Source organism: Lepisosteus oculatus, chromosome 16, assembly GCF_040954835.1.
Source record: "Lepisosteus oculatus isolate fLepOcu1 chromosome 16, fLepOcu1.hap2, whole genome shotgun sequence".
NCBI classification, from domain to species: domain Eukaryota; kingdom Metazoa; phylum Chordata; class Actinopteri; order Semionotiformes; family Lepisosteidae; genus Lepisosteus; species Lepisosteus oculatus.
Genome location: NC_090711.1, coordinates 14,366,592 through 14,388,021, shown reverse-complemented (window position 1 = coordinate 14,388,021; position 21,430 = coordinate 14,366,592). Strand labels below are relative to the sequence as shown.

General features: G+C 42.3%; 1 protein-coding gene across 4 annotated transcripts in view; it reads left to right on the top strand.

Annotated features, from left to right (window-relative positions):
• dlgap4b (discs, large (Drosophila) homolog-associated protein 4b) overlaps positions 1 to 21,430 on the top strand; it is a 263,244-nt gene that overhangs the window by 137,859 nt on the left and 103,955 nt on the right. The gene's annotated exons all lie outside the window — the stretch shown is intronic.

Below are 21,430 nucleotides of genomic sequence, written 5' to 3'. Positions count from 1 at the left end.
CAATATGCCTTTCCACGTCGTCCATAATCTCCTGGCTGAGAAAAACACTTTTGCCTGTCAGTGCTCAAAATGGCTGAAAAATTAATCGTAACAAAGGCAAACGGAATATGGAGACTGATTGCCAGCAGATATCCATTATCAGTATTGTTCCTATCAGATTCCTAGATTACTGTATAAAATTCGCAATGTAAAAGCCAATTTAAGTTGATTACTAACTCTTAAGCTTTTTGCACTGCTGCTACGTGCTGCACCAGACAGAATCGGTTCTTATTGGACACAGTGCTGTTCTTATTGGACATCTGCTACTGTGGATGAAAGAATACTGGCAGCATCATTTTAAAAGGCTTAATCGGATAGCTTTGGTTGCAGGATGTCAAGCAAAATGTTCTCCTTGATTGATTTATTATTGCTGTGAAATCATCATCTGAAATGCTCTTTCTACAAAAATAAGTCTGATGTTCCTTGGTGCTGTGATCTCAATGATCTTGTTTTCATACTGGAAGACTCAGTTTCTGCACCGCAATGCTCAGGGCTGTGTTGGTCTAGCAAAATGATTCAGTTTTTCTAAAAGCACACTGATTATGTGCAAACATTGTAGGGGGTTATGCATTGAGACAGGAGCCAGAGCTTGCTGCTGCTAATTCCTTTAATTAACACAACCGGGTGTAGTAATTCCTCGCTCATTCTGACACCTGCACAGTACTGATGCCTGTGTCAAAAAAAGAAAGCAGCCTTTATAGCAGTAATTTCAGAAATTATAGTAGTTGGGGGTGAAAAAATAAAGTAATGAATACATTCTTTCGTCCTTTGTGTTGTTGCTTTCGAAAGCAGATGTCTTTGCTTTTCCAATGACCTAGAATAAAAAGAACTGTTATCAATGGAGGCAGGAAAGCAAAGCTGATCCTGGTTTCAATGTGATCGCTGCCTGCAATATGTTGTGGCTGGAGTTTTATATCATACCCATGAACTTGGACTTGCCTGTCATGTCCGATTTCTCTTGGAGTAAGTGGGGAAGAATATCGGTTGATGGATTTCAAACTGAAACTGGACGCTGAATCTGAGGGATGAGCAGGTTACAGGGGCTTCTGTCTGATGAACACTGCTGGGGTTGGACTGCAAGCTGTCTCTAGACATGTCATTGTGCTGAAGCAGGTCCATCTTGCACAGGTCTTGTGGTTTAGACTTCAGGGCTCTGGGATTTCTATCTGTTCTTATTGGACACAGTGCTGATCAGAGTAAAAGGCTGCTGTTCCTCTCCATAGTTGTTCAGATCTGTTACTGTCGATGAAAGAATACTGGCAGCATCACTTTAAAAGGCTAAATCTGATAGCTTTGGATGCAGCGTTTAAAGGTAAGGAAAGGAAAGGTTAAGGTTATGGAAAGGATCTTAACTCTGAATGGGATCAGCTCCTGGACAATTGACTGGAAGTGTAGCTACTAGCCAATGACTGCCATAAGTCTCTGTCAGGCAACGCTGTCACATGTTCTCAAGCCTTCTGAGATTCTTCTCAGAAGGAGACCGATGAGTGCTAGGCATCATCACAAGTCAGGTGGATCGATTCCCAGTTGAAAACAAACAGTCGATTTTTCAACCAGTGTTCCTAGATTTCTTTGCTGCTTTTTGCAGAAGTTGGTCATTCTTTTTTATTCATAGACACCTATATAGTATGTAGTTCAGGTGGGTATTACTTGTTCCTATATAGTATGTAACCTCTCGTAGCTCACACTGCTTTTTTGGGGGTTTGCAATGGCTGAACGAAAACTGAAACCCTGTGGCAGAACAAGCGTTGATGCAGCTTCTAGGGTTTCTCTAAAATCGACAGACCTGATGTAGCAGACTGCTCACTCTCTATAGCAACATGCCATTAGCGGCACAATAGACGAATGTTCATTTAGTATTTTCCGTGAAAAGTGCTGCAGACACAATGGGGAGCTTCTTCAATGGTTTCCTTGATTAAAACAGCTTTTTGTTTGCCTTAAAAGTGGAAGATTGCTCTGCCCACCCCGTACAAGCCTCAGCTGTCATGTTGATAAATAAGGGAAAACTTTCAAAAGTTTTGTTTTTCCCTTCAATGTGTCCCAGAAACTCCTTAAGAAAACTGAAACCAGGCCAGTATCAGGCAATTTCACTGCAGCATCTTCAGTGGTGCAGCTTTGTATAGTTCACTCTAGGTGAATTTACCAATAAACACATTGCAATGCTGTTATGGATGGATTTAACCAAATCTGTGTGCTTTGAGCATTAATAAGCTCAAATAAGTATTTACCACATTTATTTAATATACTTTAGAGCCATTAATGCATTTCAAGGCAATGTACAGTAAAACAAGATGTGTCATGGAATGAACCTTTACTTGTTCCTTTGCAGCCTACGCATGCTGACGCAGCTCTCTACTTGAACTGCTTTCTAAAACAAAAGAGACAGGTTTACAGAAATTAAAAACAAACCAGAAATAAAACAGAATTAAAAGCTACCGTATAACAGGATGTTTTAAGAAAGAAATTGAAAGCGCTCTCTTACTTGCAAGAGTGCTGTTCCCGTAACCACTCTTCATTTCTGTGTTTTTTTTTCTCAAGTCTCGCACGATCTCCCGGCACATGTCTGAAACTGAACGCTTAGCTCCAGGTGGCAGTGAGGTGCAGAGACAAATGTAGCTGTTACTAGCTATGCTCATGCAACAAATGCAATCTGGAGCGATAATTGAGTATAAAAAATAGACATGCTTGTTTTTGTCACAGTTCAGCTCCGTAATTGTGTTTACAGGAATGTAATTGGAATTCATATTGCCGCTGGCTGGATGTATTTGCAGAGGCCTTATCTTCCAGGATTTAAGCTGTGATCGTGCAGCTGCTTTGAGTCTAATGAGACACGACCTTCACCCTGTCGCCTTGATTACATAATCAGATACTTCCCCCTCCAATCCAGCAGAATTCCTTAGTGAGGAAAGCTGCTCCAAGTCTGCATGGAGCAGAGCTGTTTACTCTGGGAAGCTGTGCTCCAGTGCCTGGGGACTGTGTGGCGTCTGTGAAGGACAGTTAATTCCAGTGTAGTACCAGTCATCGCCTCTGGCCTGTAGGTTTGGGAATAGCTGGTTCCCCACATGCTGTTGAAGGCTTTTACATTTGTCACAGGCTGCGACTGGGCTGCCTCACGCCACCCTTTGATTGAAAGCTTGGAGTTTTGTCACAGGCATGCCTATAGCCACGACCATATGGGCCTCCGGAATATAAAGAAATAAAAAAGTCCAAAGAGATTGTGTTCTTCTGTTCTTAAGCTTGGCAGGAGACTGAGAAAGAGGCTAACTAGAGGCTGTCTATGTGTTGGGGGCTGTCAGATCGTCATCCTTTGGTAAATGAGAAATCCTTCCCTATCCTTTGTGGACACATACTGTAGACCCGATCTCAAGAGCTGTCGTCTTAGGAGGGTGCAGGAAGAGGCTAACAGAGCAGAAAATTCCAATTTGAGCCTTAACAGCACTGGGTTCATTATATATCTGTATTGTCTGAAGTGTACAATCTCAGATGTTTTTGCATTTAGCATGAGCACCAGTTCCTGTAAATGAATTGCACTAGATCTTGCACTAGTAATGTAATACAATTCTTTCATAACTAGGAAAAATGCAGAAGGAATTGTCAATGTTCATTTGAAGGATTTTCAAGAAAATCAGACTAGCTGAAGAGTTCTTTGCAGGTTAAGAGTTTACCTCACTATTTTGAGGCCCAGTGGGGGAGGCATGGTGGGATTGCTGCTTCACAGACCCAGACTTATGTCATACCAAGTATTCTTTCTGAGTATTCTTTCCCTCTTAGACTCAGAGGCTGATCACATAGTGTCATTCAGATGTGGGTAGTTTTGGACAGAATACACAAAGACATTTTCAGATGAGAGTGCAGATTGTCCTCTATGCTAGTGCTCTCCGGTGCAGTGTGCCCACTTCCATGTCTCTACTGCATTCGAAGAAGCATGAGATCCAGCCAGGATCTTGTCATCCATGTTGAAAGTGCTGAGCCTCTCCCTTTTCCCCACACACTGTACCCCTGATATTCACTCATTGAAATGTATTAGCTATGTAGGAGATGCTTTTGACCAGAGTAATTCACATACAATAGGTCAGGGGTCACCAACACTGGTACTGGATGAGCCGTGGGCTCATTTGCTTCTTGGTCCACGAGCTCTCTGTAACTTTTAGTTAATTAATTTTAGCCTCAGGTCAGAGATGCCCAAGGAAGATGAAGGATTAGGACTGTCCAAGGCTGCTGCTGGAGGACTCTGTATGAGTGTGAATGATGTCATCAGATGCTGCTTCAGGCTCATAAACAGCAGGACTTTGATTAGACATCTTTTCCCATGCCTAGAGCATAAGTAGGTTCAGGCAGAAGTAAAGCTTGAACCCTCTTGAACCCTGAGCCCTTTCATCTTAAGCACGGGACCACCTAGCCTGCAGCATTTGACATCCTATATATCTAAAAATCTTCCTTCTGGACTTTTTCATGCACGCCGTGTTTTCCAGAAGCTCAATTATGTCAGAGGGGGGTATTCAGCTCATTGGAAACAGCTTCAGGCACAGGGAATGAAAACAGTGTAATCGCTTACTTTCACCTGCTCTGACCCTGGCTGGGTTTCTGTATGCTGAGCCCCAGTGAAAGATTGCAGGGCAGTAAACTCATAGGCACAGTGCAGGAAAACAAATCTCACAACTCTGTTACAGCCAGGTGTGAAATATCAGTTTTAAACAATTATGTAATCAGCCCGTTATTGCCACTTTCCAAAGATATACAGTACATTATCCAAGTGTCGGACCATTTCGATGCAGTTGGACAAGAATCGTTTCATTTTCCAGAAAAACCTGGTCATCCAAATTAATTTAAATATAACCAAGAGTTTTGAAAGAGAATAAAAATATAATAGTACATCTTTATGAGTTTCTGTACTGCTCTTTAACAGAGCCCATACAGAATTATTTCATATTTCTAATCTGCTTTAATTATAATTAACAACTCCCCTAGTATAATTCTCAGATGTCTTAAAAATAATGGCACTTCAGAATATAATCTTAATTATTTTCTATAGACTGTACATATCTCAGTTCCATATTAAACTATATATGGGGACATTTCTGTAGAACATCCATTTCTATGGAAACCTACAGGTTTTCTATAAGTAATTTCCATAAGGGCAGAACATACCTCTTTCCTTTTTACAGCAAATTGCATCTTTAGCAGATGGTCATAATCCACAGTGAATTAGAAGTCATTAAGTCAAAACTGAACCCTGTAATGCAAACAGGCTGCCAGGCTGGTATACGGTAAACAGAGCAGTGCTATTGCAGGAGATATTGTAATGCACCATCATTAAACGATTTTTAGAGTCATTCCTATCCATCTGCCTCGCTTTGGAATACTTAGTATTTTTTTAATTTGGGGAGTAACAGAACAAAGTCAGATCAGGTCACGTTCACCAATTATTTTCGCTCGCGCAGCCCAGGTGATAATATCTATTTTTAAAAAGGTTCAGACAGATGCAAGCCCTTGTACAGGGCTTTGTGTTAGTGAGGGGAGCAGGAAAGGGCTCAGGTGGTTAGAGTTCACTGTCCCTGGGCTGCTACCCCACAGCACTCCTCCTGCCTCTGCAGACAAGGCAGATGTGTCACCAGAATTCTGCTGCTCCACGACAAATTCGGCTCTGCGTGTTCTGTGGGAGCTCCTGTTGCTGCGGTTGCTTTTTAAATGCCTTCTCACACTTCAGAGTAGGCTGTGAAGAAGTGAAATTGAGAATTAAACTAGCGTACAGGTAGCTCTGTGATACCCTATTGTCATGCTATTTTTTAAAAATAAATTAAACTCTCCATGTTGCATTCTTTCAAAGAAACATTCAAGCTCCTAAAAGGTTAGGAGCCAGTTAGTGGTCTGTTGGATTTTTCTCGATGATTAGCACTTTTTTATATGTAATTTTACTCATAGCTCAGCATGTCTCCAGCATAAATATTTTATGACTATGAGCAAAAGAGTGTTGACAGAAAAATGCTCAAAGGGTTCATTTTGTAATCTGAGACTGTATTGTTGTTAGGAGTTCACGTTACACATCTAGAGAAGCCTGAATTAAATACATGTTGAGTCTTAAAGATGGGGAGACTGTGATATAAGATGATAAACTCCCATGTTTCAGATGTCATACTTGTTTTGTTCAATGGTAGAGATCAAGTCTGCACATAGCTTTTCTAAACTTTTGGAAACAAATGTGCTTACTGAGAAGTAATTACAGAAAACAGTCTATACAGTAAACAGGAGGCTCTGCTTTACACAGAGAGTTATGTGGGTCTGAAACAAATAAGCCACTCAAGTTATTGAAGATGATTCCTTGGGATCATTCGAGAACTCATACAGGGACTCAGTCAGTTAGTGACCAAACCTGTTATGGTTTCTACATGATTAAAAACTGCTCAAGAACTTAGACCCTATGCAGCACAGCAGAAGCCCTTAAAGGGCAAGAACCAAAACTATAGTCAGAACATACGTTTAAATACAAAGTTTTAATAAAAAACCCATGGGAAATAACACTATAACATTGTCTTTAACACAGTCTAAGGTCAAATATATGAGGCAAACAGGATATCAGGATTTACAAGTCCAAATACAGGTGTAAGAGAAAACACTGAGTCCCTCCAAAAGCAGACTTCAGCGATCACAATGTAACCCAAATATGGAGTCCCAAATCCCAAGACCAGCACTGCTCCATATGAAGGCATCTGTCACCAGGAACCGGATACGAGGCCATTCCCAGGGGGTAAACCAGGACCCAGAAAGGAACCTCGGAACCCAGGAACACGGAGAAGGATTCACGAAGAAGTCCGCAACCAGGAATAACTGGGATACTGTGCCAAAGATCCACAACCGGGAAACCGAAAGCTTAAGTACTGGAGCAAGTCCGGCTGTACAAGCTGACACCAGAGATGTTACAAATCTGACAATGCTCAGCCCCGAATACAGGGTTAATCAACCGTATATACAAGGAAGTGACTGGTACACCGATTCTGATTGGCCACCGTATAATCAGCAACACTCAAAGAGTGTTCTGACAATAAGCGCATCCTGACAATACCCAGCTCCACTGACCTTGGTAGCTCATGTGCTGGTTTCTGGAGTGTCTGAGTTTGTGACCTGTTGACTGGGCCTGTTCCACTTGTAGGGTATGAATGCAAATTGGAAGTTCCAAGAAAACACACAGAAGATCTTTAAATCTTCTTCTCTTTGTGATTATCAATGTCTGATGAGTTTTATAAATATGAACGTTGCTTGGCTCAGTTGGGGTTACAGCATAGACGAAAGCAAGGACACTTATAATAACTGACCCTTTGGTTATAAAATAACAAGTTACAACTCAAGGAATACATTTGCAATTGACTCACTTACTAAGGGTAGATTTTGAGCAGGTACAAGGAAACATACGTTTCCTGCAGTAGGTCTGATTCAGTCCCATTCAATGGATCCTTAGTCCTCAGGTCAGTACAGCTCATACAGTGATGGACAATTCTGGTGCTATAGGGCCATCAGTGGGTTTGCAGGTTTTCTAGGTCTCCTCAAAGCAGCAGTGCCTGATGTACTGGGGGAAAGTGTTACATTACTCTCTTTGAGCCAATACAATCTCATTGAGTTGGAATGAAAACCTGGAGATGTGCTGTCATCAAGGATGAGGATTGCCTATCCCTGCTGTGGTTTAAGAGCTCTGAAGGGGAAAAGCAGAGACTCCAGCTAAATGCTTTCTCATACTGTATGTTGTCCTAGGTATAGTGGAATAACTACTAACCTTTTCCATGCTGGGTCATAAGAAAATAGTCTAGAATGAATTAATAAAAAATGGGAGCTTGGCACAAATTGTCTGCCTTGTGTTTCAGTTCAGGCCTGAGCTGACAACTGTCTGAGTTCCTGCCCATTTTATCTTATTTCACTTCCAAAGACCCACCTCTTTTTCTCGGCAGCAAAACGAGAACGAAAACCCTGTCAGACAAATAAGATACCCAGTACAAGCTACGTGCTGAGTGGGGAAAATGCTCGCACAGCTGTTTGTTGAACTTGAGAAACAAATAAACAGATTAAACCCTAACGCTTATTCTTGCTCTCAGAACTGCAGTACAGAAGAGGAGGAGAAGCCCAGATTTTCCTTTCATGGGTCTTGAGACCCCATTGTGTGGATTCCAGCAGAGCTCCCAGTAACTTAACTGAACCCTTAATTAAATTAGCAGTGTGCTTAATCACAGCCTTTTCATCATATTCGGCCTCGTGCGGATTTTGAGGTGCATATGCAATTTAAATAGTCAGCCTCCAATGTTTGTCACTGTAATTGCTGAAAGCGTTTAATGAGGTCAAAATAATTAATTATTAGAGTAGCTCAGTTAGGAGTTCAATTAGGTAACAGACCTTAAATGGATCAAAAGCCAGCAGATGCTGGAATCATAACAGTGCAGCTCCTGTGGGATTTAGTCAGCCTGTTTTGAATAGGCAGCTTAGTTAAATTATAAAGTGAAATAACAGCTGCAGAACCCTGCTGAATAGTACTATAATATCAGAAGGGTATTGGCAGAATACAATGTGTCACTTTTTGTAGATCAGAGTTAATCTTTTGTCTCTTCAATCTTGTTGCCAGTTGCAATACTGCCTTCTTTAGATGCACACAGATCCATTGTAGGTCAAGACTAATCGCCCACAGCTCACATGCCTTTTCTGTAGAAACAGAAATCTAGCTGCTGTGTCACCAGAATTCTCCTGCTGTTCCACCGCTGTGGACTCTGTTAGCCTGATGTAACTCAAGATGACTTTTCCTTGCAATTGTCACTTCAAAAGAAGTTAGAGTTGCTTCCTCTTCTCCTCAGCACCAGGCAAATCCCAAGGGCGACAGTTTCAGGAAACATAAGAGGTAACCTATCAAATCCAATTTTATTCAGAGTTCTAAAAAATGATATACCGTTTAGGTAAAAAAAACAGTATATCTGTTTGATAGCTCATGATGTCTTGACACTATTGAAAAAAATAAAAAGTTGGTAAAGAAGAAAATGAAGGAGCAAAAGGAAATTGAACTCTGGGCCTCAGCGCTGTGATGCATAAATCCTAATCATGCAGCCACCTTGTGAAGCCCTAGTTAGCTCACGGGCTACAGAAATCAGAATGGGTTTCATGCCATATCTCGTGGGTTATTCTCCAATGTGCAGTGATTGAGAGTAACCATGGGGCCTTCACCCCCACACCCTCACTCAGGGGTCTCTGGCTGTGGCGTTGGGCTCCACTGCAGCAGCGCCGACAACTCAGGACCCCCCCCCAGCTCTGGTGCGTGTCTCACTGGGAGCAGGCGGCACTTAGGAAGAGGCCTGGAGAGCAAAATTTGTCTTGATAACAAGTGATTCTTCATTAGAGAGCTGCACTGATTAGGGCCACTTCAAAACTCCCGAGAACCTGCCTAGAGGAGGAGGAACTTGTCACCACAAATTCCTGCAGTAAAAGTGCCTTTTTCAGCCAATACATCACTGGACCTTGCCTTCACCTCATGATTCTGAAACTGAGACCCAGCGACATTCAGGAGGTCCTCAACAGAATGAAAATCCAACACCCTTTATAGCCCAGCAAATTAACATGATCCACATACCACCCTAACTCAATAATGCTTTTCTCTAATACTCTTATTGAATTGTACTTCAGCTGTTATCACATTTGTAACAAATGGATAGGACTACTGTACTGAAAGTGCTGAATAAAAATCCCCTAACTAGAAATTACTGGGAGCTGTGTTTTAAAGGCGGTGTAGAAAAGAAGATGTCAAGATCTAATGAAGTGGAGCTAAATGTATTGAAAAACAAGTAGCAGTAATAAAAATATTTCATTTAATTTCCCTTAAGATGTCTGTGTCCTCAGTTTCAATTACAGGCCATTGCAGTAGCAGTTTAGTATAAATCCCCACATTGGGAATAATATAATGTAGCAAATTTGTTAAAGACTCAGACCAAATAAGTGTTTGTTTTTGCCTGCTTCTAAAGCTCCATTTTTTCATGATGGCAAAAAAAAATGAATAGAGAGTTCGAAATATGGATGTGCTGGAAGAAACAGTCCCCTGTGTGTTTTGTACATGGAAATTGAAATTCCCTGCTCAGTGCTTAAAACCGCGTGTGTCCTGACTTTACTCCCTAATGCTTGTAATTTTCATAATGGCGTTACTCAGATTATTATATAAATGTAATAGCTGCCAAAACAGGCCTGTGCTGTGAGCCTACTGCTTCTTCCCAGCAGGGCCTTCTGTTCATTGAGTAGAAAAAGGCACTACGTCAGTAAACACATTAATAGGTCGCACCGTAAAATCAATGTGTTCGTAATTGACAAGCTTTGCTGCAAATCAGTCAGCAAACATTCTTGGGAATATGTTATTTATAAACGGAAGAAGTGTTCCCAGAGAGAAAAATCATCGGTGCACTCGTATATTAATTTATTGACTTTGTATATCATCGCTCACGTATTGTTTGGTAAGGAAAATGGAAGGGGAAATATTTGCTGCTTGTTTTTATGGTCTCGGTGGAGAAACTCCATCAGCGTGTTTGCGGTCACACAATCTGTCTTACCTCCAGCAGGGTGTACATTCGGCACTCAGCTACTACATCCATCATTTTACTAGGACGTTCCAATTCCTAAAATGTTTATTAGATGTATTCACGCCTTGGCATTGCTGACTAATGGCATGTACAGTACCTAGAAAGGAAACACAGAGGAACCCACCAGTGCCAGGATGCACAGGCCATTTCACAGTGTGGCAGAAAGAGTGTTGAGATATTAAGTCAAATGTGCAGAATTTCAATGAGGGAATGTTATGTAAAATATGTCCAATGTGCTAGGAGACTGTGTTCAGTTTTGATCATCATATTCCAAAAAAGATATCGCTGCTGTCTACTGAGAATAATCAGATTTCTTGGTCTCAGAGGACTGTCCTACACTGACAGGGCCAACAGGGGTGTAATCTTGGAGTTTAACAGAGATGACATTGAGGCGACCTGATTGAATTTCTCAAAATCCAAGCCGTTGACATGGTCTGTGGAGTTCTCATGATCAATCCAGGGAAACAAAATCCAGAGAACAGAAGAATAAAGTCCTTGGAAGTACTTTTAAAACTGAGAACAGGCGTCTATACACAAAGAGTTGCAGGAGTTCAGAACAACATTTTGGCAAGTCAGGGGTTCCCAACCCTTGTCCTGAGAACTATACTACGGCTGTCAACTGCAGTCCCGGATTTTCAGACTGGTTATTAAATATCGGTAGCAAAATAAATTAATTATAGTAATGGTATCACAAAATTTAATGGTAATGGTAATTGTGATAATGGTATCACAACATTTTCAAAATTATGAATGAAGCACAAAATCATGAACTTTGTGAAAGTACTGGATAGTCGCTATACTACATGCAAATCGCTAGTCGCAGCAAGGGGGAGAGTGAGTGTAAGCATGAATTGTTACATGAAGCGGCCCTTCCTGCTCACTAGTCACTGCATTGACTACTGTAATGCGAAGTACAGTACAAGAGTAATAAGTACAGGTAGCACGGCATATATTTCACTACAGAAATGTTCCAATGTGATCTGTATGCAGAATTAACAAGCAGTATTTGTCGGAAAAAACATCTTGAAGTTGAGATCATTATTTCTATTGGATTAGAGATGTATTTCCAAGTCTGCTCGTTTACAGTGTAATAGGGCTTCTTCATCTCACTGGAGGTTTTGTAGTCTTGTTCTGAATCGCAGAACATGGCGCTGCACATACTGTACAGTACCTGGAAATTTAGTCTATTTTGTTATGTAAATTGGAGGATTTACACGTTACTGTGTACATTTTACTTTTGTTCTGGTTTGAAATGCAATCATCGATGGCATTTTCTTTCTCATCCCAAAATATTAATCTAGCATTGCAAGACCCCTTTAATGTAATAGAATCCTTTATTCAAATAAAAAGAGGTTTGATTGGAACTTTTTTCAACTGGGGGATCTGAAGTCACTTACGAAACACAAAGATTAGAAGACTGCCTCCAATATGATTAAGATGTGAAAACAAAGAGTTCAGATCCTATTATTAGATCATTGAAGGGTCCAATTATGTAACGGAAAAGCTCAGGTGGAAAAAATACCAGCAGATATAGGGTGTCCCCAGGATCAGAATTAGAAGTCTCTCCTGTACGGTACTGTGCGGTTATTATGTAACAACAGATCAGTGATACAAACAGGTAACAGGTGTGCATTCAGAGAAATAAGTTTAAGAAATAATTAGTATTTCCAAATTTTAAAAGTTAACCTCTAGGGAAAAGCGTTCACAAGAATTTGGAATGGAGTACAATCGTTGTGCCACATTTGTTATTTACATCAACAGTGTGACAAGACGCCTTATGCTACGGAATGTATAAATGAAAACAAAAAAATAAAATAGTCAATTTTTTGCCAATAACAACACACAGCAGTGTGGTGCAGCATCACAATTGGCTATTAAAGAGATAGCTCAAAGTTAATAACTGCATCATCCACAGCCTTCATTAGTTACAATTCTGGAAAGACAGTTAGGAAATTAGAGTGAAAAATCAGCCTCTTCTCATCACAGTGTTATCTGAATTGCCCTTTGACCTTGCGTATGGTGTAGTTGTAGGCAAGTAGCAGAGACTCCTACTGCCTTTTCAAAACGAGACCAATGTGGGCCGAAGGAAAGGAAGACAGGCCACCAAATGCTACTTGACGGAAGATTAAATCACTGGGATTTATTTACACGCTGGAAGTCCACGAAGCTGCAGAGAGTATTAATCTATTACATTTCAGTAATTGTTTTGGAGTACTATGGGGCCCTGTGGTCAGAAAATGCTGTATGCAGATGTAAGTCCCATTGACTTGCTTCATTAACTATCACAGACACGGACTGATCAAACCAGTGCCATCTCAGAGCTGTCTGGCATGAAGGTGGCAGGGATTTAACATGGGTGGAAGTCATTAGGAATAGTCCTGCAGGCTGTGCTTCTCTAGTTCCACTCATTTAGGCTTCAAGAGCAACCAGCAAGAGGGATTCCTGCAGGTCTCAGGAGGAGATTGCTCTCTCTTGGTAGTTGGAGTAAGCATTTTCCTGTCCTGCTTTTTCTAACCCCTCCTGAGCCACTTTCCCTGAATACAGATGATCACCATGCTATTGTAGCGGAGCTAGTTTGGGCATGGTGACATCATCGCCTTCCCCGCACGTAGCAGGGGCCTCAGCTGCCTGGGCTGAGGGAGGTCTCTTTTACCTCTTTGCGTTACGCGGCAGACCCAGGTTCGCGCCCAGGTGTTGCGGGACGAACCAGCAGGTTGGAGGGTCGAGAGCACGAGCACACTATAAAAGCTTACACTGTCAGCTTTTCACATGGACACTTAGGCAAAACTGCTGGGTCACAAGTGCAAATTATAAAGAATGCAAATTGCCACACAAATTAAAAAATGGAGAAACCACTTCAAACAAAGAGCTGCCTGGGACAAACTGTCCTATCGTGTCCTTGGAGCCCACTGGGATCCTTTAAAGAATAACTGGCTGACATTCTGAATTTCATATATTATTAGAAACCAGGTGAGCTAGACCTTGCGTTGGAACAAGTCAGGTATGTTACGAAGCGTTCTTTCAGGACCTTATGCAGACAATACAATCTGGGGAGGAGTGAGGAAAACACGGGGAAAAAGGCATGCAAAGGGGCTGGAAAGAAAACAGGGGGCGTGTCCATGGTGCACTGGTGTTTGGGGGAGGTGTGGCCGAGGCAAACAATCCAAAGGAGTCCGAGGAAAATCCATGAGAGTACGAAAGTCCAAGACCGGGTAACCCATCCTGACAGACAAACAGAGTCAAAAGCTGGAGCAGGATCTAGCAAAGGGACGGGGGAATGAAAGGGGGGTTACGGGACCAGACGCTCCCTAATCCCAGACTCAGAAGGTCAGGATGCTGTGATGAAGCCTGTGCAGGCGGGCTTCCGGGTGATTATCTTCCAAAGCTGAGCCCAGATTGGCAGGAACGCCTGGCTTTTGTAGGACGGGGCCAGGAACCGGGGGTAGGTACAGGGAAACAAGAATAAACCTAGGAAGGGCTGGAGCATCCTTAAGAGGAGGGGTTTAAGAGCGTGACAAGGTGGACAGGGGTTTTTCAGGGTTGACCTGCTCTGAGGCTGTACAGTAAAACAAAAAAAGCCAGCTTTCCTACAAGGGCCATTCAGCCCATTAGACCTGCTTGGATTTTAGTTATCGATCCAGGAATCTCATCCAGCTGTTTCCTGAGAGACGTCATGGTATCAACTTCAACCGCCTGTCTGAGAGTCTTGTTCCTGACTCTCACATACCTTTGGGTTAAGGATTGTTCTTAGTTTTAATATAATATCTCTGGGTTTAAACTCTGCACTTTGAATTAGATATCCAAGCATTTTCTTTGCTTGTTTTATTGCTTTCCTACATTGTCAATGATGTGTCAACACAAATAACCTCTTTTTTTTCATAAGCAGCCTCTCCAAACTCAGTGTGTCCTGTTTTGTGTCAACAGTTAATATTTCTGCTACCTGCATATAACTCTGTTTAATAGAGAACATTGTCCTTCCACAGCCTGAGGCATGTGGTAGATTTCTCCCTTGATAAAAATAAGCTATACATGAGCATAATTCTGCCTGTGTACGGAGCACATATATTCTGAGACTGTGCAATAGTGATTGATGAGGAACAAGAAAGCCCATGCCTGTGTATTCTTTTGTGATACATTTTAAAATCAATACTTCCCTCACCACCTTTTACTGCCAGCCACGTGGATTTTGCACGTCTGCTATAATGTTGATTAACAACCGGTCAAGGGACATAATGACATTTATCTGTGTGGCTTGAAAGGCCTCTGGGTTACAAGCTTTGTTTGCAGGTGCCACGACAGAGACTTAAGTCCCAGATAATAGGAGTATCAGCAGACTGAAGAGACCATGTCTCCTAGTCCTCATTTTTCTGTCCATTTAAACCTTTCCCCAGGGGGAGAAAGAACAAAACTACTTTTAATCCATTTCAGAGGGCTGCACCTTGGCTCTCTGCTGATCCACATGCACTGCAGAAAGAGGCAACGTTATTGTTCATTTGCTCAAATGGCAGTGAAGTGTAAAACAGAAGAAGCTGGGTTTACATTTGAATTAACACTTTTATTTCACTCATCTCCTTGACTCAGAGGCTGATCTTTGCATGATAGTTTAATTTATCATCACCGCTTTGTGATTCTATCAAACTTTATTCATCTGTATTCTTTGTAAAGAGGAAAGGTGCACATTATCTCAGTACCATGCGTGAAAGGGGGCGTTGTGGTGGTTCTGTGGCCAAGGATCTGCACCTGTGGCTGGAAGGTTGCCGGTTTGTACCCTGCGGCCGGCTGAGAAATCCTACTCTGTTGGGCCCCTGAGCAAGGCCTTTAACCCCAACTGCTCCAGGGGTGCTGTATAAATGGTGACCCTGTGCTCTGACCCCAAGCTTCTCTCTGTGTCTCCGTGTCACATGGAGAGCAAGTTGGGATATGTGAAAAGGCAAATTCCTCATACAAGAAATTATATATGGCCAATAAAGTGATCTTATCTTATGTATGAAAGCTCTCCAAAAGATGGCAAATGAATGGATGGTTGAGACACGTGCCATAAAGCCCCCCAAATAAAATGATTGTTTCACTTCTCATTTACATATATTGTATGCTGACAGGACAATCAGGAAACTTCCAGGAAGTAGGAGGTCATTCAGTCCATCTGGTTTGCTTTTTGGCAAGTACTTCATTGATCCGCGGATCCTATCCAGACATTTGTTGATAAGGTCCCCGTTTATCCTGGCTGGATATGTCATTCCAGACTCTCACAACTCTGTGTCTAACGATATCTTTCCTCATGTTACGTTTTTGTATTGTGAAGACGCCCACCGATCAAAGCCCTTATCAAGGCCATTTTGGGATTTTAAATATTTGAGGTCCCTTTGTACTGTTCCCTGATCACGACTGAAAACGTTTAGTTCTTTTAGTGTCACATACCAGCTGGGCTGATTCAGACCCTGTGCGGAGCTGGAGTGAAAAGTCGAGTGAGAGAGTGCGAGTTCCGTTACCGAAGTCCCAGTCGTCAGGCAGTACCGTGGTCAGGAAGGAGGGCAGAGAAACCGAAGAGGGTCCGAAAATCAAATCCAATCCGTGAGGCAGGTCCATAGTTGATGGGAAGACTAAATCCGTTAAACAAGAGTCGGGAGAGATTTCCTATCGGAGTCACCATGCATGCACGCACTCGCCGCCTCATTCCCACGTGCCCTGTTCACCACAATTAATCAATTATCCAGCCCCATTTCCCCTTTCTCCATACTTAAACCTTTCTGCCACACCTTTCCATGCTCACTACTGAGTTTCACTCACCAGAGCTACTCCATTCACCTGTTTGTCTAGCAACGTTTTGGATGACAGATTCTGCCTCACCACCAACTACTGACCTGCTCCACGATTTGGATTTGGAAATCTCTCCCGACTCTTGGTTTACTGATTTAGCCTCCCCAGCGACTGCGCACCTGCCTCATGGATCGGATTTGGTTTTCGGACTCTGCTCTCTGGATTACAGATCTCTGCCTGCCTTCTTGACCACAGTACTGCCTTACGATTGGGACATCGGTAGCAGAGCTCGTACTCTCTCTCTCAACTTTTCACTCCAGCCCACGAAGGGTCTGAATCAGCCCTACTGGATTCTGACATTTTCAAGTCCAATTCGTTAGGCAGGTCCGTAGTCAGTGGGGAGGCAGAATCCATCATCCAAAAGGTAGCAAGACTATCAGGCAGCGAAAGGTATAGCTCAGGTGAGTAGAGCTCAGTAGTGAGCATGGAGAAGGGAGGTAGAAAGGTATAAGTAGAACAAAAGAGGAAGGGGGGGGGGGGGTAATTGTCATGGATGCCGGAAGGGACGAACTGTGGAATGGCAGGAGAGCGGAAAAAGACCCTATGTGTAGTGGCGGGATGGGGGTTAACCCGGGCTCAGCAGCTCAGGAGTCGTATAGAAACCTATGCCCTCAGGCAGCGGACGTGGGGCAACCTGTTGCTAGGCAGGTCTCAGGACATCCAAACGTCAATGGTGAGCCAAGGGGAATGAGTGACCCGGAAATGTATAGTCCCGGGGAGAGAGACACCAGAAGGACAGCAGAGCAGAGGAAACGAGGAACAGGACAGAGTGAGAGTGCCCTCTGGCTGCAGAGGGCGTGACAATAATAGGTTAATTGCAGTGAAGAGAGCTTGTTGGAATGTGACAGCGAGTACGTGGTTTCGTGGAAACGCTGACATTTAGCCTGTCATTAAAGCATATTCCAGTATGTCCGGAAATGTCTCTGGTTGTTCCTTTCTGGGCTGAATCCAGATCAGCAAGGTCAATTTTAGAATGTTGTTTCCACCATTTCAAACTATATTTCAATATTTCAGTTGAGGTCTATTAAGGGCAGTGACCAATTTTAATATAACACCAGTTGATTTGACAATAACACTATTAAATATACATCCAAACATTCTGTTTGTTTATTTTGATATTTCTTCCTCGTATTGTCTAGAAGTTGTAAGATGTAAATGTCAACACAAACACCTACAGTATGCCTTTTTCATAACTTGCTTCTTCAAGGGCAGTATTTCCAGCTTTTATATTTTTATTACCTGGATGTATCACTCTGCATTTGTTGTTAAATGTCAGGCGTATGACATCTCCTGAATTTTATTTAAGCCATTCGGAATATCCTTTGGCACTTAGTTTGATAATCCAGAGAACTTTTATTTGTTTACTAAGTAATTGCTTAGAATCGATAAGTAGATTGATATAAACTACATTGCCCCAGTCAGAGAACTCACCTATTATTTGAACTGTTTTCTATCCCTTAGCCAGCTGTCAATTCAAACACATTCATTACATTGGATGGCTACTGCCCACGATTTTAGATTTCTTAACAAGGAACATTATCAAAAGCCTTCTGAAAATCTATATCCATCGGTGCCGAACTGTAATAAGATCTTAACATGATATCTGGATATATATTGAATATCTTATAGAGTGATATTGCCATACAGCTGATCCTCTAATTATTCTGTAATTTAATGGTTCAGTTTTTCTTTGCCCTTTCTGTGAATACATTCCTATTTCTAAAATGCTGGGGGGGTTGTTAAAAAAACATACATTTCACCTGGGTGTCACAACAGTACAGTGGATAGCATGGTGCCCCGGTTTCCATTCCAGCAGGGCTATCTGTGTGGAGTTAGCATGTTCTCCCTGTGTTTGCATGGGTTTCCCAGAATAAGGCATAATCGGCTCAAATCGGTGTGTTTGTGTCTCTGTGGATCAGCGGCCCATTCCGAGTGTAACCTTCTGTGCGCCCAGTGCTTCCCAGAATCAGTTCCAGCTCCCCCACAACCCTGAACTGGAAAAAAGGGGTTAAAAATGGACGGATGGATAACTTTCACCTTTAGTATAAGACTACTCGCTTTGTTTCCGCCGAAACATGTTCTGCTTATTTTACTTCTTCATCTCCGGGGTCTGCTCAGTTTATTCGCCGTGACAATTAAAAAAAAAACACTCTAATTAGAGCTCTCCTAACCTTGAACAGTTTACAGTGAGCCCCTCTCATTAGTTTGCATTTAGTTTGCATATTTGAACAAGTGAAATCCTGCCGGAGGCGGCGGGAGTTTATTATTTTTGCTCCACTTCTGAGCGGGAGCTTTGGAGTGTCTCCGGGAAGCGGCAGTAAACACAAAGCCCTCCTGGGAACTGCTCTCGGAGCCGGAGAACCTCGACACATCTCCTCCTCCTCCTCCTCCAGCACTGCCGCTACGGCCGCCGACTCTTTTCGCGTCTTGCGTTCGGTGCCGAATTGGCAATTTAACGAGCACAGCGCGACCGTGTTTCTCAGCCTGAGATCTGTGGGAAAAAGTAGTGTGTGGGCAGATTGGGCTCAGCCGGTGAACATGAGCGTCGTTTTTCTCTAACGGATTCTCTTAAGTGTTCTCTCACCTTACGAACAGTGCGCTGCCCCTTCTATACCTGCATCACTGTATCGAAACTAGGCAGTCTTGTTGTTATTCATGTAACACATGATTCCAATAGGATTTATTTGATTAAAAGTCTCTGTGGTTCAAGAGACTTTGTAAGGATATCAGAGGCTTTCTTTCTGGGAGTGAGAGCAGTAATAGCAACAGCAGAAGAAAAATAATAATGTCACCTTTTTTCCCACTCATACAAACCTCCAATTAGGAACAATAATAATTACAATCCTTTTTATTTATATATATTGCCTTTAAAACCAATCATGAATACTTCAGTACATTAAAATTAGATAATTAAAGTAAGCCAAAAATAAGCTCAAAATTAAAGCCAAAAAGATTGAAGTATATACAGAAGATAAAACAATCATTGAAAAGCTTTCTGAAAAAGTAAGTTTTAGACTACACTTAAAAGTGCCTGATGTGGCTGAGGCTGTAATATGTTTTGGTGTGCTGATGGTGTACAAGGGAGCCATGCTAACAACCCACTTAGCAGAAGCGTTGTAACGAACAGTTCTTTCCGGACCCTATGCGGACGACACAATCCGAAGAAGTGGGAAACACTAGGAAAAGGTCATGCAGGGATACGGGGCTGAAAACAGGAGGGCGTGTCCAAAGTGCGCTGGTGCACGGGGAAGGTGTGGCCGAGGCAAACAATCCAGAAGTAATCCATAGAGGGAATCCAAAAACACAAAAATAAGTCCATAGCCAGGTGATCCATCCAAACTAGGAATTAAAACCATGAACCGGGTCGGAACCGGCGGACAAGGAACGGAAACAGAGGTTAAAACCTTAACGGGACCAGGCGCTTCCAGGTCCCGGACTCGCACGGTGAAACCAGATGCAGAGCCAGGATGAGCGTCAGCGCCTGGCTTTTAAGGTGGGCTGGGAAAAGGGAACAGGTGCACAGAATTAAGTCTAAAGTGAAACGGCTGGAGCACCCTTAAGGAGGGGGGGCTATAATCGTGACAAGCATATTTAAATGGATTTGAAACCTGACAGAAAGCCAGTGCAGGGACTCCAGTGCAGGAGTAATATAATCTCTTGCTCAAGATCCAGTCAAGATTCTGGCTGCCAAAGTCTGAACATATGGTAATTTGTCAAATGTAATTTTAGAGACTCCTACAAGGAGGGTGGTTTAATGAGCGATCATTGGAAAAACAAATGCATTAATCAGTTCTTCGGCGACAGACACAGACAGCAAGGGAGGCCGTCTGGACATATTTCTCAGATGGAAAAATTATGTCTTCATAATATTCTGAGCACAGGGTTCAAAATTCAATCCAGGGTTGAAGGTCACTCCCATATTCTCCATTTTGGATCGGAACTCAGACACATTGTGTCAGTTGACAAGGTTAAAGCACTGGTTTTGCAGAACTGACAGGAGGAACCAAATAGCAAGACCTCAGCCTTATTACAATTACGATTGTGAGTTATCCAAACTTTTATATAAGACCTCTGTGTTAGATCCTGTAATTTTAGCATTTCACCAAGGGGAACCAAATACAAACAGCGAAATGCCCAGTATTGTGCCCTGTGGAACACCAGAGGTAACCAGCCCAACCTCAGAACTAGAACCACAAGGAGAAATTAAATGCTTGTGCTCAGCTAAATAAGAACATTAAAATTACAAACAAGAATGCATTTACTAGGCCCATCAATCTATTAGTTAGTTGCTCATTTCTCCAAAGCTAGCCGTATCTTAAAGGAAACCAGGGATTTGTTCCTAACCACCTCAACCCTTTTCAGATCCATTTAGATACAGATTTAAAACATTTAAGGGACATGATGTCAACCAAGCCCTCTAACCGAATATCATGATTTATACCACCAGAGCACAACTCCAGTCCTGTCCTGGAGAATGTTACCGTGAAACAATAAAAAGTTATATGAAATTCCTACATCTGTATAAACTGGAAATTGTCTTGCACACGATCCCTGTCACACTGGTACAACAATGCAGTCCCAGTAAGGCCACTGCGCAGCCCACACAGTTAATATGCTAACAGGAGCTGAAGAAGACAAATGTTTGCTCCCATAATTGTGGAATACAGACACTGAACAGAAAGACCACAGAACAACTGCTTGTTTTCTCAAACACATTGATCTCATACAGTATATTTGTTTTAAGTTAAAGCCTGTGCTTGTTCTTCAGAAGCTGGGTATTTAGACCTATAAAACGTGCAGGGCAGTGACCCTAGAGGACCAGAGTGTGGATCCCCTGACGTACTCGAATGTTTGTTGAAACATAAATGAATTAATTGCTCCCGACACAGAGGATCTCATTAGCAACTGCAACAAGGAATTTCAGTTCACTCTAATACACTTGCACTACAACAGCACTTTCTAAGATCTTTGCAAGAAAAGGCAAG